The sequence below is a fragment of the Cetorhinus maximus genome, chromosome 16 (genome assembly GCF_964194155.1).
Source record: "Cetorhinus maximus chromosome 16, sCetMax3.hap1.1, whole genome shotgun sequence".
NCBI lineage: Eukaryota > Metazoa > Chordata > Chondrichthyes > Lamniformes > Cetorhinidae > Cetorhinus > Cetorhinus maximus.
The window spans coordinates 30,985,674-31,003,517 of record NC_135894.1 but is presented as its reverse complement, the minus strand read 5'-3'; the positions used below and the strand labels follow the sequence as shown (position 1 = coordinate 31,003,517).

General features: G+C 43.4%; 1 long non-coding RNA gene across 1 annotated transcript; it reads left to right on the top strand.

Annotated features, from left to right (window-relative positions):
• The first annotated feature begins 568 nt into the window (after positions 1–568).
• Positions 569–5,378, top strand: LOC144691488 (uncharacterized). Its single transcript, XR_013579142.1, has 2 exons — positions 569–2,095; positions 4,177–5,378. It is a non-coding gene; the product is annotated as an uncharacterized LOC144691488 (long non-coding RNA).
• Positions 5,379–17,844: the final 12,466 nt, after the last annotated feature.

Genomic DNA, 17,844 nt, shown 5'->3' with positions numbered 1-17,844 from the left:
AATGAGGATTTAAAAAAAAAAACTTAGTGTGTTGTTCTGGTCTGGAATGCGCTGCCTGAAAGGATACTGGAAACAGAGAACAGATTCAGTAGGAACTTTTAAACAGGGATCAGATATGTAGCTAAAAAGGAAACATTTGCAGGGCTGTGGGAAAAGAACAAGGAATGGAACTAATTGGATCCCTCATTCACAAAGAACTGTCACAGATATGATGGGCTGATTTACCACCTCCTGTGCTGTAAGATTCTGAATGGCTAATCTCTGTTTTCCCTCAGCATTGTTGATGGTAGGCTGGTAGAATCTGCTGTGAAACTGGACCATTAATGTGTGTGTCTGTGTGTATCCATGTGTGTGTCTGTGTGTACATGTGAGTGCATGTGTGTCTGTACATGTGTGTGCCTGTCTGTGTGTGTGTGTGTGTGTCTGTGTGTGTATATTTGTGTGTGTGTATATATATGTGTGTCTGTGTGTGTGTGTGTGTATGTGTGTGTATATGTATTTGTGTATATATGTGTGTCTGTGTGTATATATGTGTGTGTCTGTGTGTATATATGTGTGTGTCTGTGTGTATCTGTGTGTATATGTATCTGTGTGTGTATGTATCTGTGTGTGTGTGTATGTATCTGTGTGTGTGTATATATGTGTGTGTGTGTATGTATCTGTGTGTGTGTGTGTGTGTGTGTATATATGTGTGTGTCTGTGTGTATATATGTGTGTGTGTGTGTGTGTATGTGTGTGTGTGTGTGTATGTATCTGTGTGTGTGTGTGTATGTATCTGTGTGTGTGTGTGTATGTATCTGTGTGTGTGTGTGCGTATGTATCTGTGTGTGTGTGTGTGTGCGTATGTATCTGTGTGTGTGTGCGTGTGTATGTATCTGTGTGTGTGCGTGTGTATGTATCTGTGTGTGTATGTATCTGTGTGTGTGTGTGTATGTATCTGTGTGTGTGTGTGTATGTATCTGTGTGTGTGTGTGCGTGTGTATGTATCTGTGTGTGTGCGTGTGTATGTATCTGTGTGTGTGTGTGTGTGTATGTATCTGTGTGTGTGTGTGTATCTGTGTGTGTGTGTGTATCTGTGTGTGTGTGTATGTATCTGTGTGTATGTGTATGTATCTGTGTGTGTGTGTGTGTATGTATCTGTGTGTGTGTGTATGTATCTATGTGTGTGTGTGTGTGTGTGTATGTATCTCTGTGTGTGTGTGTGTGTATGTATGTGTGTGTATGTATCTGTGTGTGTGTGTGTGCGTATGTATCTGTGTGTGTATGTATCTGTGTGTGTGTGTCTGTGTATGTATCTGTGCGTGTGTCTGTGTGTCTGTCTATGTGTGTGTGTGTGCCTATGTATATATGTGTGTATGTGTGTCCATCTGTCTGTGTGTGTCTGTATATGTGTGTGTGTCTGTATATGTGTGTGTGTCTGTATATGTGTGTGTGTCTGTGTATGTGTGTGTGTCTGTATATGTGTGTGTGTGTGTGTGTATGTAGTAGTTATCCCAGTATTTACACTGTTGTGGAGGATGATGGCATGAGATAAAGTGGGAAAGTCCCTGTGAGTGCTACACATTCACTCTGCTTTTCTAACAAAGTTGTTGACCCATTGTAAAGAAATGGGTTGATGCATCCATTTAACAGCAGGGAGGAGCTTGGTACGTGAGTGTTAAGTGTCTGTATAGTAAGACAGCCCAGAGGTTTCTATCTTGGGGTGTACATGAGAAAGAAGAAAAAATCACCAGTGTTACTGTTCCCAGGAAGTCTTAAAGCACTTCACAGCCAATGGAGTACTTTTTAATGTGTAGTCACTGTTGTAAAGTAGAAAACATGGTAGACAATTTTGGCACAGCAAGATCCCACAAACAGCAATGTGAAAATGTCCAAATAATGACCCGAATCTTCTGAGGAGCAGCGGATTACTGGATTACTGCTCCGCTCCTACTTTTCTCCAGCACAACTCTGCTCCGTGTTTCTGGCCCGGTCTTCCAAACCCGGCTTCTTCAGAAATGCAGAGTGGTCTTCCATTAACCTGCTTCCTCGTAGCGCTGGATCGTCGGGGAAGACAGCCCATGCCCCTTTTCGTGGCACCAGCTGCCGTATTCTGGTAAGTGTTCACCAACACACTGAGAAGCTTTGGGGCATTTAAATAGCTTTTCAGTGTATTACTGAATGAGCGCATGGGCGAATATATTGGTGTGTAAGTCGGTAGGGTGGATGAGGTAAGTAGATAGGGTGGCAGGTGGGTAGGGTGATAGGTGCATGAGGTGGGTAGGGTGGGTGAGTAGGTAGGTGAGTCCAGGGTTAGTCAGGTTGGGTTGGAGGAGGTTGTCAGGCTTGGTTAGGGATCAAGTGTTGGGGGCTAGTCAAGTTGGGTCAGGGGTCATGGTGGGGTGTGGGGAGGAATCAGTTGTGTAGTTACCCAGGAGTTAGACAAGGATTTTTCTATCTAACATTTCCTGGGTAAATATTCAGGTAAGTCGGAACCATCTAAAATCTCTGATTTGAACTTATGGTCAGAGATATTTCAGAGAGTCCCAGGGTACAGGGGAATTACCTATCGGAAGTACAAAATTCCAGGCCTATTCCCATGGAGTCAGTATGTCCGTGGGGCCCCGAAGTGCATCTTGTGGGGGTACGTCAGGTCTCTGACTATCCGGAGACCGGAAGATCTGGTCTAATCTGTTTTAATGATGTTGATTGGAAGTTAAATGTTGACCAGGGAGATAGACGAGAACTCCCCTGCTCCTCAAAATAAATGAAGGGGATCTTTAGCATCTACTTAGGAGAGAAGACAGGGCCTCGATTTAATGTTTCACCTGAAAGACAGCACCTCAACCAGTGCAGGGCTCACTCAGTCCTGCGCTGAGTGTGTTAGATTGTGTGTTGAAGTTTGTGGAGAGTAAAAAAGGCAAAAGCAAAATACTGCAGATGCTGGAAATCTGAAACAAAAACAAAAATTGCTGGAAAAACTCAGCAGGTCTGACAGCATCTGTGGAGAGAAAGACAGAGTTAATGTTTCGAGTCCGTATGAAGGCAGTTGGGGAGAAATTAGTTTGCAAAGCACTGCGATGTTGTATTGCAGGGATCAGTTGGTGCTGTGGGCCATGAGCTACGTAGCCCACAGCATTCTTCATTGATATCATAAAACGGAGCTATGTGAACAAATTTCACTCCAAGAAGTCCCACATTGCTAAATGTGACTTGAGGGCATTTGAATGTTTGGGTACCAGATCCTTCTGGACCAGCTCCCTAGAGCAAGCAGGACAAATTGCTTTTATACCTAGCTTTACTTTGGCAGCAGAATCAGATGTCTGCACTAAATCTTCATACTGAACAGCAAGTGGTGAAACTGTATCTAAAATAAAATTGAGTCAAAATTGCACTTATCCACACCAATGAACTGCAATTTTTTTTACTCTTCTATGCAGTCACTTTGAAGAATGAAGCCTTACCATTAAAACAATTTTTACCTGGTTCTTAAGGGACACAGTAGCAACTTTTTTGCTTCCTCAGAGAGAAATTAACTGCAACAGTCATGTGATCCTTTAAGTACTTTTACAGTAATTAGAAGCCACTCCCCTTGTAGGGTGCCAAGACACTGCTACAAGAATGAGAACTGGGGACTAAACAAAATGCTGCACTGTGTGAATAATGACCGACAAGGCTTTGTCATGAGGAGTTTATAATGCACTGGGAACAAACATGTTTGTAGATATTCAAAAGGGCATTGATGATTTTTTTTCCCCCTCGTGGCCAGCCATCTCTTGAGTTGTGTCTTAAGTGCAACATCTAGTGGCAAATAATTGACACAGCTTCTTTTCACAGTGCGTTTACAAACAAAATGTGCATGTAAAGTCAAAAGTTTTGCTTATGATCTTTAATGGGCTACGTTGCACTAATACAGTTTAACACTGTAATGACCACACATATCTGTAATTGTACCTCGAGTATTATTCTCCTGCCTGGGATGTATTTTATACAGTTTGGATTATCCATAGTGCAGTCCGGTTTGATATTTGTAAACGTATTGAAGTTGTGCTGGTATTTGTGGTAGTTAATGTAACAAATTGTAACTCAGCTATTTTCTAAGACAAACGGTTTTCTATTTCTATTTATGGTTGCCCTTAAATCAAGTTTATAAGCTATCTTGGTGTTTACTTGCTAAATCATTGCTTACTTCTGCAGCAAAAGCAGCCCTACACTTCCAAACCTCACCTTGTGAGAAGGCTGTTTTATACATTACTGAACAATGTTTTTTCTTATCTTGTTGGGTGGTGGGTCATGAAATGGTGGCAATAGAATTTTTAAAGAGGCACCTCCGCAACCCTAAATGTCAAAAGACACAGCAAAGAAGAAACAACACGTGAGGCTGTGATGTTGACACAAAACATGGAAACAGATGTATAAAAAGTGATCTGGACAAGTTGTAATATGACTAGCCTGTACTTTCTGTTCTTACCTGTTCTACCAAGCATTTTAATTTACTACTGATGGGAACATTATGCAAACTTTATAGAATTCTCGCATTATCACCTTTATGAAACATTTCCTGACGTTGCTTTGCCTTAGTGCTACCTTCCTGCTGGCAATGCCCTTTACAGGAGAAAGTGTACATACCATAACCGAGCAAGCAGATGGCTACCCATGTGAATTGCTGTGTAGCCTGGTTTGCAGGCTCTTAAAGACGTGATGGGATTCCACATGGATCAGAAGGCTGGTGACCAAGATAAATCTTTTGTGTGAATTGTATACCATCTATATCCTGATTGCCACACTTAGCTTCTTGCTATGCTTTGATTTTCTGATTTCCCTCCTCACATATCAAAATCAGATATTGAACAGTCTGTTATACCAAATTTTAGGACTAATTTTGCTTCAGAAATGATTATAGCTTTAAACTGCCCATACCCTTCCAGTGTCATTTAAAAATCAACTCATAGGCAACAGATTTGTCTTTACATACTCTGATAAAGATAAGGCAAAAGTGAAACGTGTTTGTTTACATAATGTTTACAACAGCACAGTTTTATTTTTAATAAACAAAATATGGAGTATTTATTGCATACTGTTTGGGAAAAAGGATGTTTTATGTGTTTTCACCCTTTGAATATAATGTTACATTTACTTATAGATATTTGGGTGATTTATTTATGTAGTTGGTAATTTTATGACTACTAGAATGGAATTTGTTTTCTGTGCCTTTTCTGTTTAAATGCATGGTTGAATATTTATTGTTTAGGAAGTTACTCAGATGTGTATTTTTGTATATTGCTGGATTTGGTGGTTCATTTTTGTTGTACATTGAGCTGCCTTAGAGAAAGGCAGTCTGTTAAGATCTTCCTAACATGCTGAAATACTCAATAAATCCAATTGCATTCACTGTTCAACTGCATGTTCATTTATATTAATATCTAATGCCCATCAGATTTCTTATTCTCATGGGAATCTTGCTTAAATAAACACACCGCTTCCTTTAACTTAAGTTCACTTCTCAATTTTGTTGATTTAAATTTACAGAGTGAGTATTGACACACAATATTTGTCAATGAGTTGGAGGTGGGGAAAAATGGAATCTATTTTACAATGGTGTCTGTTTTACAGTAACATCTATTTAAACAAGAGTCTTTACAAACTATAGAAAACAGAATTTGTATCTCCTAATAAAAACAGGATTAGTTTTTCCAGTGAGAATGTAGTGAATCCTTCTCCCAATGGTGTCTAGGTCCCCTGCCCAGTAGTTCGCCCCCACCACTTCCCTGGTGTCTAGCACCCCAACCTACAGTGGTGTCTAGACACCACTCCCTGCCACACCTTCACCCATTTTGTTCAAGGTTGGACAAGCCAAAACTTTCCCATTGGTGTCACTCTCCGTCTTTTGCCCTCCTTCCTGGTTCTTCTATTTCTTTGTGCCAACCCTCACCACCCCTCCCTCCAAACACCCCACACATATCTATTGTGGCATTTGGAAGGAATGCAAGCTTTTTAAAAATGTATATCTCTGCTTCTCTCCCATATCCTGCCATTTGTCACAGGGAAAAATGTGGCAGAACTGAAGGTCATCACATCACCAAGGCCCTAGGTGTTTAAGGTTTTATTCTAGAAATGGTTCATTTTCTTGGTGGTTCTCTGATACAGTACATTATGTAAATGCTGCCGCAACTCAACTGAATGGCCAGAATTATCCCAAGACCATGAAATGGTTACAGTAAAATACAGAATGAACAGAAAATACAGTTTAAAGAAGGGCTATATTTTCCAACATTTGAAAACTAGTCCATTTTGAAATGTGACCTTGAGGATATAACTCCATCAGGTTGTATCCCTTGGTTAGAGACTCTGGATCTAGGAGTCAAAGCCTCAGGATAAGGGGACCATTTAGGCCTGAGCTGAAGAGAAATTTCTTCACACAAAGGATTATGAACCTTTGAATTGTTTACCTCAGAGAGATGTGGATTCTCAGTTCTTGTCTAACTTCACAACGAGAAAGGAGGAAGAGCTCTATGGATGAGTAAATCGGGTAGGGGAATGCTAAGTCATTTTTTAAAAAGAAACAAAAGCTGTTCACCTCATTTTAATTCAGGCTATCAATAGAAATGTAAATAAAACAAACTAGACGTGGCAGGGCAGGTTACATGTCTGGAATGTGGTATGTGGCAGTTTGTGGATAGCGAGACTGTCCCAGGTTTCCACATCTGCAGGAAACATCTCTTGCTTCAGTCAGTCCGTCTCCGAGCCGTTGAGCTAAAGACACTCTGAAACATAAGGAAGAGGGAGGAATCTCTGGATAGTTTATCGCGAACAGTCACACCCAAAGGGAATTTAGGAATGGTTGAGGAGGTCCCACAGACACCGGTCCGATTCAACAGGTATTATATATTAGCAAGGAGAAAGTGTCCTCTCTGTAATAGGGGTAGTTTACAGACCACCTAATAATGGAAGGGATATGGAGGAAAAATGTACAGACAAATTAGGGAAGTGAGTAAAAAAAAACAATAATAATATGCCAAGAAGGCATGGAGAAAAAAGATTTTAAAAAATTTGTTTCTCTTCTGTACTCTCTTTAAATTATGAGCAGGATTTTTACCTTGTCGCGCAGGTGTGGCGGGCAGGCCTGGGAGTGGCCGTGAAACCGACTGCCCCCACCGCAATTTCACGGTGGCTGGCCACTTAACAGGGTGCGCTCGGTGAAAGCTCCCTGAAGGCACAGAGCTGCATCAGGGAGCTGAAGATTTTTAACATTACAAATGAAGAGTTGAAAAATAAGGAAAACATGTCCCCTCGTGTGACTCTGTCACATGAGCAGGGACATGTTAAAAATGAGTTTTAAAAGTTTCTATTTTTTTTAAATCACTGGTCGAAACCTCATCTCGTCCTTGGATGAGGTTGCACAAAAAATGCAAAGGCCGCCAACGTAAAGATCGACAGGCAGGGAAAAATTCAATTCAATTAATTAATGGGCTTAACAGCCCTCTTAATTGTCAGTGGACGCACTGCTGACTCCTGTGCACACCCGCCAACCGAAATATCGTGCAAAATGACGGGACGCTCACCCAATGTCATCGGGTGCTATTTCACGCTCGTGCATGTCAGGCACACACCCACATGCCAAGCTTAAAATCCTGGCCTATGTTTTCTCATAAAACTGGATAATTGCTGGGCTGATAAAATGGTCACATGCTGGTAGTTCTGGAAGATTCTAAGCTGTTCCAATGGACATAGGCTAAATTACCATACACCTGGAATGTGACACTCCCTTTGCTTGTCTGAACATTCCAGCCAAGCCAACACAAAGGACTAGTTGACAAGACATCTGCACCAGCCAGCTCTGGACAAAGGCAGAACTATTGTGACTCCTCATCTCCAATGTTGTGCTAATGGCTCCACAGTTGGCTGCTCAAAATACAATAGGCTTTCATGAAGGTGCCAAGTACATTGTTAGCTGTATGGCTCGATCTGAAACCACCCTGTCACATGACCGAGACTTGAGCTGTTTGAATTGCTTTCGTTCTACAGCTTTTGGATTCTGTCTTCAAATGTGGTTTAACCTCAGAAGAGAAAACCAGACTCCAGGCAGCAGCCTGTCTCTGACCTCCATCTCCTTCAAAGTCAGATCTCCAGAAAGAACCCAGTATTTCACCAACAGAGTGATCTAATTCCCAGAATACAGGTATACTTTGCATCTTCAGCTGCCTTGACTGAGTTCCTAGGACAAAGACCAGAAATTCTGCCAGACAAAGCCACCTGGAAGAACCTTCATTGGACATGGACTTGCTGGACTCCACTCACGTGAATTAGTGCCGATACCTTTTGATTTTTTTTAAAGTAACATGCAATTTGTAACTTCTTTGCCTTTCTACCTTGTCTGCTCATGAGTGTGAATGTGTCGCGATCCATCCCTCGGGTTTTAGATGTGTTAATAAATCCTAGTTTGGTTTCACAATGAATTTGCTGTGGGGTTATTGTTAACATTGGACCTCAGAAACTGGGGTTTGGGAAATACAGTCGGCCCATTTTGACAAGGGAAAGGATACTAAGGGAAGCAAATTAAATTAGAAATTAAAACTACTTCTGTCACATACAGAAGTGTGGAACAGTAGTAATAATTCAATCCACCTTGCCCTCTTGTCCGTAACAAATAACCATCTCTCTCAATTAGTCCCATTACCCACTCTACATGTATAACCCTTTAAGTTTACTTCCCTTAAGTGCCCATCTGATTTCCTTTTGAAAACATTGATTATCTCTGCAACCACCACCCTCTCGAGGACCCTCACATCGTTCTTAAAGTGTGGTGACCAGAACTGTACACAAAACTCTAGTTGGGGCCTAACCAGAGCTTTATAAAGGTTCAGCATAACTTACCTGCTTTTGTTCTCGATGCCTCTATTTATGAAGCCCAAGATCCCATATGCTTTGCTAACTGCATTCTGTGTGTCCTGCCACCTTCAAAGATTGATGCACATGAACCCCCAGATCTCTCTGTTCCCGTGTTTTTAGATTTGTACCATTTAGTCTATGTTGTTTGTCCCTATTTCTTCTCGCAAAGTGCATCGCCTCACACATCTCTGTATTAAATTCCATCTGCCACTTGTCTGCCCATTCTGCTTGCTGATCTATGTGCTGTTGCAACCGAGGAAGACTGCAACAAATTACAAGACATTAATAACTTTGCAGAATCTGCATATAGTTAGCAAATGCATTTCAGCATAGAGAGCTGAAGTGTTACTTTCCTTAGCAAAATGTAAGGAGATAACATAGTACTTGGAAAATAAGAATCTAAATGGGAAAGAGGAGCAAAGGGGTCTGAGAGTACAAATACACAAATCAGTAAAAGTTGTGACACAGGTCAATAAGGCTGTACAAAGAGCAAACCAAGATCAAAGATTTATTTCTGGAGGGATAGGAATTAAAAAGTAGAGAAGTTATGGTGAACTTGTATTGAACCTGGTTATATTACCTCAGAGTACTGTGTACAGTCCTGGTTGCCATGTTATAAAAAGGATACGGAGGAAATGAAAAGTGTCCAAAACAGATTCACAAGGATGATGCCAGAGCTGAGGTTATACGCATCAGGGAAGATACGCATCATGACAAGCTGGGTTTCTTGAAAAAAGAAGGCTGTTGAGTGACCTGGTGGGTGCTCATCCCACACCTTCCTGCCCACCCCTGAGCTCAGCCCCATAATATGGGGGGGTGGCAGAATGCAGGCAGTGCCAAAAGCAGCAGCCCAACCACCATATTTAAATGAATAATCAAGGGTCAATTAGGCTTATTATCAACACAATTGACCCTGATAATATACTGCCCACACTATAAAACATATGGTGCGGGCAGCAGGGTGGGAGCGGGAAGCTCGATTTTTTCACTCAAATACTTAGAGCAGGAAGAAAGGGGGGGCAGTCACTCTTCGGGAGCTGCCCTTTGCCGATTGCGGAGCAGCCTCCTTGCGTTGAATTCCCTCCTTCCTTCCTACCCGCTTCCTCCCTTAAACCCACCCCCTCTGCCCGCCCCCACCCCTTTCCTTAACCTACTCAAACCCTCCCAGCCCAAGACCCCGCACTTGCATGCTTGGGGATCCAAGGTCTTGGGGTCCTTTCTTCACCAGCAGTCCAGACAGCTGCCACTGACGCCTTCCTGGCGTTGCTGGGACCGATGGAGCCAATGGCCAATCTGATTAGCTGGCAGTTCCAGAGGGTGGGACTTCCTCCTCAATGAAGGGCTGAATTCCCACTCAGCCCTCATTAGTCCACCCTCAGTGCTTTATTGTTGCAGGGCGGGTCAGCATGGAGTATGTCGGCTCCATGCCAACCTTGTTTCCGGGGTGGAGAGGGTGTGCCATCCGCACCCCCTGTATTGTTCTGCCCAATGTTTCTACTTGTTTGGAAGAGCAAAACTAGAGGACATCAATGTATCACAGTCACCAAGAAATCCAACAGGCAATTCAGAAGAAACTTCTTTACCCAGAGAGTGGTGAACTCACTACCACAGGGAGTAAATAGTTCAAGCAAATAGTATAGATACATAGTAGACATCGCTAGAGTGTTGAATGAATACTTCACATCCATCTTCACCCAATAGAATGAGGATGAAGGTATCAAACTCGGGGAGAGAGACTGCCAGGTTCTTAAGCAAATTGATATAGGGAGTGACAAGGTATTGGAGGTGTTGGCAGGCTTAAAAGTGGACAAATCTCCAGGTCCGGATGATTTGTGTCCCAGACTGCTGAGGGAGGCAAGGGAGGAGATCACAGGGGCTCTGACCCAAATTTTTAATTCCTCTCTGGCCACAGGGGAGGTGCCAGAGGACTGGAGAACAGCTAATGTGGTTCCGCTATTTAAGAAGGGTTGTAGAGATAAGCCAGGGAACTATAGACCAGTGAGTCTCACGTCAGTGGTAGGGAAACTATTGGAGAAAGTTCTGAAGGAGAGAATCTATCTTCACTTGGAGAGGCAAGGTTTGATCAGGGATAGTCAGCATGGCTTTGTCAGAGGGAGGTCATGCCTAACAAATTTGATTGAATTTTTTGATGAGGTGACCAGATGTGTAGATGAGGGTAGTGTGGTTGATGTAGTTTATATGGATTTCAGCAAAGACTTTGACAAGGTCCCACATGGGAGGCTTATAAAGAAGGCAAACACACATGGGATACAGGGTAATTTGATAAGGTGGATTCAAAATTGGCTTAGTTGTAGGATGCAGAGGGTGATGACAGAAGGATGCTTTTGTGACTGGAAGCCAGTGTCCAGTGGCATACCACAGGGATCTGTGCTGGGTCCCCTATTATTCGTCATTTATATAAACGACATAGATGACTCTGTGGGGGGTAGGATCAGTAAGTTTGCAGATGACACAAAGATTGGCCGGGTGGTTAACAGTGAGGTTGAGTGTCTTGGGCTACAGGAAGATATGGACGGGATGGTCAAATGGGCAGATAAGTGGCAGATGGAATTTAACCCTGAAAAGTGTGAGGTGATACACTTTGGAAGGAGTAATTTGACAAGGAAGTATTCAATGAATGGCATGACACTAGGAAGTTCTGAGGAACAAAGGGACCTTGGCATGTGTGTCCATAGATCTCTGAAGGTGGAGGGGCACGTTAGTGGGGTGGTGAAAAAGACATACGGGACACTTGCATTTATCAATCGAGGCATAGATGACAAAAGTAGGAAGGTCATGTTGGAGTTGTATAGAACCTTGGTGAGGCCACAGCTGGAGTGCTGTGTGCAGTTCTGGTCACCACATTATAGGAAGGATGTGATTGCACTGGAGGGGGTGCAGAGGAGATTCACCAGGATGTTACCTGAGATGAAACATTTAAGTTATGAAGAGAGGTTGGATAGACCTGGGTTGTTTTCGTTGGAGCAGAGAAGACTGAGGGGCGACCTGATCGAGGTGTACAAGATTGAGGGGCATGGACAGGTTGGATAGGGAGCAGCTGTTCCCCTTAGTTGAAGGGTCAGTCACGAGGGGACACAAGTTCAAGGTGAGGGGCAGGAGGTTTAGGGGGGAATGTGAGGAAAAACTTTTTTATCCAGAGGGTGGTGATGGTCTGGAATGCACTGCCTGGGAGGGTGGTGGAGGCGGGTTGCCTCACATCCTTTAAAAAGTACCTGGATGAGCATTTGGTACGTCATAACATTCAAGGCTATGGGCCAAGTCCTGGTAAATGGGATTAGGTAGGTAGGTCAGGTGTTTCTCATGTGTCGGTGCAGACTCGATGGGCTGAAGGGCCTCTTCTGCACTGTGTGATTCTGTGATACATTTAAGGGAACGCTACACAAGCCTGAGGGAGAAGGGAATAGATATACTGGCAAGGACTTGTTACGCTGAATGGCCTGTTTCTGTGATATACATTCAATGTAATTCCATGTAAATTGAAGACTGAGCTTGTTAGATTTTTGGACACTAAGGGAACAAGGAGTTTGAAGATAGGGTGGGAAAGTGGAATTAAAGTTCATCAACAGTCTTATTATATAGTGGAACGGGCTTGTTTGGTCTATTTCTGCTCCTATTTCTTACGTAAGACAATAAAGATTTGCATTTATTAGCCCCTTCCACAACCTCAGGCAATCTGAATGTGTTTTACAGTGAATGAAGTGCAGGTACACTCTTTCAAAACCAATTCTCGATTTTGCGGGATCAGGCGCTTTGGACAGTGGGTGGTTCAGGACATCTGGGTCCACTGGGGTCAAGGGTCGCTCGGAGCGCAGGAATAGACCTGGAATAAATAGCAGGTGGTGAAGGGGATAATAAGTCTGGTGCCATGCAGTGCTGAGCCGAATTGTCCAGGTAAGTTCATTTTAATTGAGTAAAATATATTTTAAAATGATGTGTGGCACATTCTGAAAATGTCTGGTTTTTAAAAAGCTGGCTTTGAGAAGTGTACCTGTGCTTCTGAAGTGTAATCAGCGTTGTAGGAAACGTAGCAGCCAATTTGCACACAGCAAGTTCCCACAAACAGCAATGTGATAATGGGCAGGATTTTATGTTCGTCGGGCGGGTGCTCACGTTGGGTGAATGTCCCAACGTCATCGCGCACTCGCACAATATTTCAGTCGGCGGGTGTGCATTAGAGCTGGCAGTGCGCCTGCAGACAATTAAGAGGGCTTTTAAGCCCATTAAGCAATTAATTGAGCTGTATTTTTCGCTGCCCGTCAATCCTTACGGTTGGCGGGCGGGTGAATCAGCCAAGCGGCCTTTGGACTTTTTAAGAAATCCCATCCACGGGCGGGATGAGGTTCCCAACTGTAATTTTAAAAAGATAAAAATTTTTGAACTTCATTTTTAATATGTCCCTGTTCATGTGACTGAGTCACATGTGGGGACACGTTTCCCTTATTTTTAAAATCTTTATTTTTGATTTTAAAATTCTTCAGCCCCCTGAGGCAGCTCTGTGCCTCAGTGCACGTTCCCCCGCACATGCACAGACTTTAGCGCTTGCACTCCTCTCATCCCCACTCCAGCAGCGCTGAGATTCTCAGTGCATTTTTCACACCGTTAATTGGCCAGCCAGCCTGAAATCGCGATCGGGGCCCGATGGCAGGCGGCCGATCGTTTCCTGGCCACTCCCAGGCCCGTCCGGCACGCCCACCCGACAACCCAAAAATCCTGGCCAGTGACTTTCTTGTGATGTTGATTGAGGGGTCAACATTGATGAATAACTCCCCACTCTTCTTCAAAGTAGCACCTTGGGATCTTTTATGTCCACCTGAGAGGGAAGACAGGGCCTCATTTAAAAAATCTCATCAGAAAGAAGGAACCTCTGACAGTGCAGCCTTCATTCAGCCTAAATTTTTGGGCTCACGTGTCTGGAGTGGGACCTGACCTGATAGCCTCCGGATGAGGCGAGAGCACTGAGCCATGCTATGAGTTAATGCAACTCCCTCGCACTGAACAACATAAGCCCAATCATTGTGTAGAATGTTTCTGTTTCACTTTTAGAAGTAATCATACCACAAAATGTGGAACATTGCTTTTGTTGTTGAATAGAGATGACATTTAACAGGGGATCGTGCAAAATTATCTGATCAAATGCTATTACATAATCCTATAGCTTCTAGCTCAATTAATGTATTTCATATACCTTAATTAAAGCTTTGAAATGACAGCCAGTAAACTTCAGTCTTGTTCAACAGCCTCAACCAGCTTTAACCCACCTATCTTTTCAAAAACAAAAAGAAAATTAATATCCTCTTAATATTTCAAATATAAATACATTTGGCCTGTGAACATTGGCAGTTTTCAATGTCCTGAAAGTTATTTAAGAAATGCAAATCCCAGCAATGCACCTATACACCTGTCTGAGATTTGGCCATGGTAGAAATATTGTCATTATCATCATTGTCAATTCCTCGAAACAAGGATGACGTCTGTCAGGCTTGGTGATTTGTGTATCCTCAGGAGACTCAGCTGGCCAATCCTGGAGATCCAGGTCATTGGACAGAGAGGAAAAGGGTTACTTTGAAGGGGGTTCTTGAGCCAGGGTTGCTGTTCTCTCTCCTTCTACCTTCTCCGCAGCTGAGTGTATACAGTTAGTTTCCGACTGTGTTGTAGCTTGCTGGTTGAGGTGCAGCCATGCGGTGTAGTTAGCAGCAAGTTCCTCCCACACACTGTTATCAGTTTGTCCCCTTTTCAATGAAGCTTTCAGAGTGTTGAACGAATACTTCACATCCGTCTTCACCCAAGAGAATGAGGATGAAGGTATCGAACTCGGGGAAAGAGACTGCGAGGTTCTTGAGCAAATTGATTTAGGGAGTGACAAGGTATTGGAGGTGTTGGCAGGCTTAAATTTGGACAAATCTCCAGGTCCAGATGATTTGTGTCCCAGACTGCTGAGGGAGGCAAGGGAGGAGATCGCAGGGGCTCCGATCCAAATTTTTAATTCCTCTCTGGCCACAGGGGAGGTGCCAGAGGACTGGAGAACAGCTAATGTGGTTCTGCTATGTAGAGATAAGCCAGGGAACTATAGGCCAGTGAGTCTCACGTCAGTGGTAGGGAAACTATTGGAGAAAATTCTGAAGGAGAGAATCTATCTCCACTTGGAGAGGCAGTTGATGTAGTTTATATGAATTTAAGCAAAGCCTTTGACAAGGTCCCACATGGGAGACTTATAAAGAAGGCAAATGCACATGGGATACAGGGTAATTTGATAAGGTGGATTCAAAATTGGCTTAGTTGTAGGAGACAGAGGGTGATGACAGAAGGATGCTTAAGTGACTGGAAGCCAGTGCCCAGTTGCGTACCACAGGGATCTGTGCTGGGTCCCCTATTATTTGTCATTTATATAAATAACATAGATGACTATGTGGAAGGTAGGATTAGTAAGTTTGCAGATGACACAAAGATTGGCCGGGTGGTTAACAGTGAGGTTGAGTGCCTTGGGCTACAGGAAGATATAGACAGGATGGTCAAATGGGCAGATAAATGGCAGATGGAATTTAACCCTGAAAAGTGTGAGGTGATACACTTTGGAAGGAGTAATTTGACAAGGAAGTTTTCAATGAATGGCATGACACTAGGAAGTTCTGAGGAACAAAGGGACCTTGGCGTGTATGTCCATAGATCTCTGAAGGCGGAGGGGCACGTTAGTGGGGTGGTGAAAAAGGCTTATGGGACACTTGCCTTTATCAATCGAGGCATAGATGACAAAAGTAGGGAGGTCATGTTGGAGTTGTATAGAACCTTGGTGAGGCCACAGCTGGAGTAGTGTGTGCAGTTCTGGTCGCCACATTATAGGAAGGATATGATTGCACTGGAGGGTGTGCAGAGGACATTCACCAGGATGTTGCCTGGGATGAAACATTTAAATTATGAAGAGAGGTTGGATAGACCTGGGTTGTTTTCGCTGGAGCAGTGAAGACTGAGAGGCGACCTGATCGAGGTTTACAAGATTATGAGGGGCATGGACAGGGTGGATAGGGAGCAGCTGTTCCCCTTAGTTGAAGGGTCAGTCACGAGGGGACATAAGTTCAAGGTGAGGGGCAGGAGGTTTAGGGGGGATGTGAGGAAAAACCTTTTTACCCAGGGGCTGGTGACGGTCTGGAATGCGCTGCCTGGAAAGGAGGTGGAGGCGGGTTGCCTCACATCCTTTAAAAAGTACCTGGATGAGCATTTGGCATGTCATACCATTCAAGGCTATGGGCCAAGTGCTGGTAAATGGGATTAGGTAGGTAAGTCAGGTGATTCTCATGTGTCGGTGCAGACTCGATGAGCCGAAGGGCTTCTTCTGCACTGTGTGATTCTGTGATTCTGAGTGTCCTTTAACCATTTTCTCTGTCCTTGAGATCGGGTGCCACCTTTTGATGTGCAAAGAGGACCTGCTTCAGAAGTCATTTGGCATGTGGATGAGCTGATTTTGCATGATCATGGTTGAAACGCTGGAGGAATTGACAATAAACAAGCAATCAAGTGCATTCTGTAGCTGGAATGATTGCACTTATATGAACAATCGAAACACTGAGCACCCTGAAAGGAGAAATGCAATAGTTGCTCGAGAGGTTACAAGATATAACATCGCTGTGCTCCTCTCAGTGAAACCCGGCTCCCTAAAGAAGGCCAGTTTAGAGATGAAAGAGGAGGATACACTTTCTTCTGGAAGGGGAAACCAGAGGAGGATCATTGTATCCATGGAGTTGGGTTCACCATCAAAAACAGAATCACAGATATACTTGCAGAACTTCTAATTGGCATTAACAAAAGTCTCATGATCTTGCACCTTCAGTTTAGTGGCAACCAAGAAGCCACAATCATCAGTGGTTAGGCTCCAACACTTGATGTTACTAACAAAACCAAAGAGATCTCTGATACAGATTTGGATTCTATACTGGCAGCTATCCCAGAATATGACAAATAGATTGTACTGGAAGATTTTAATGCCAGAGTTGGTCACAACTACACAATCTGGAAGAGCATTGTTGGGAAAGAAGGCATGGGGAAATCAAATGCCAATGGTCTCCTCCACCTCACCAAGTGCGTTGAACATGGGCTCACCATTACCATCACACAAACATTTTTGTCAGAAAGATAAATCCAAGGCAAGGTAGAAAAATCCCCAACCCAAGCATTCACAATTCTGGACTATGTCAATATCCAAGCCTGGGACAGGAAGGATGTGCCCATCAGCTGAGCCATTCGGAGTGTAAATGACTGCTGGACAGACCACAGACTCATATGGTCCACCATAAGCGTACGCCTGGCCCCCAAACAACACAGACCCACCAAGAAATTCAGGACAAAATTTAACACCAACATTCTCCAGAATATAAAAACAAGAACAATTTCAGATGGAACTTTCTTCCTGTCTTGCTCTCACAGGCTCCAATGATGACAATGTGTAAGAGATATGAGGCAACATCAAATCTGTGATCCAAGAGACATACACCCAGATCAATGGGTTTGAACCTCGCAGGCACCAAGACTGTTCGACGAGAATGATAATGAAACTTGCAAAATGCTCGATTGGAACCACCAAGTCTTCATTACATGTCAAAATCATCCCATATCACAGTATAAACGAGAAGAATGCCTACCGTTCAAATCTGAAGCTCAGAGAATGATGCATGTCATCAAGAGTATGTGCTGGGTAGAGAAGGCCAATGAAATCCAACATTACACAGACTTGCACAATCGACACAGCTTCTTCCAGGCCACCAAGACCATATGTGGACCAAAAACAAACAGTCCTTCCCCTCCCCTCCTCAGATCTAAAGGCAGTAATATTCTTCTCAAAAGCATACAGCTATCCAAGAACATTGGAAGGAGCACTAACAGAACCTTCTCAATCAGGAGTCAACAATTTCAGACAAAACCATCAAAACAATTCCTCAACAGCTTGAGAGATGAAATTTGGGTACA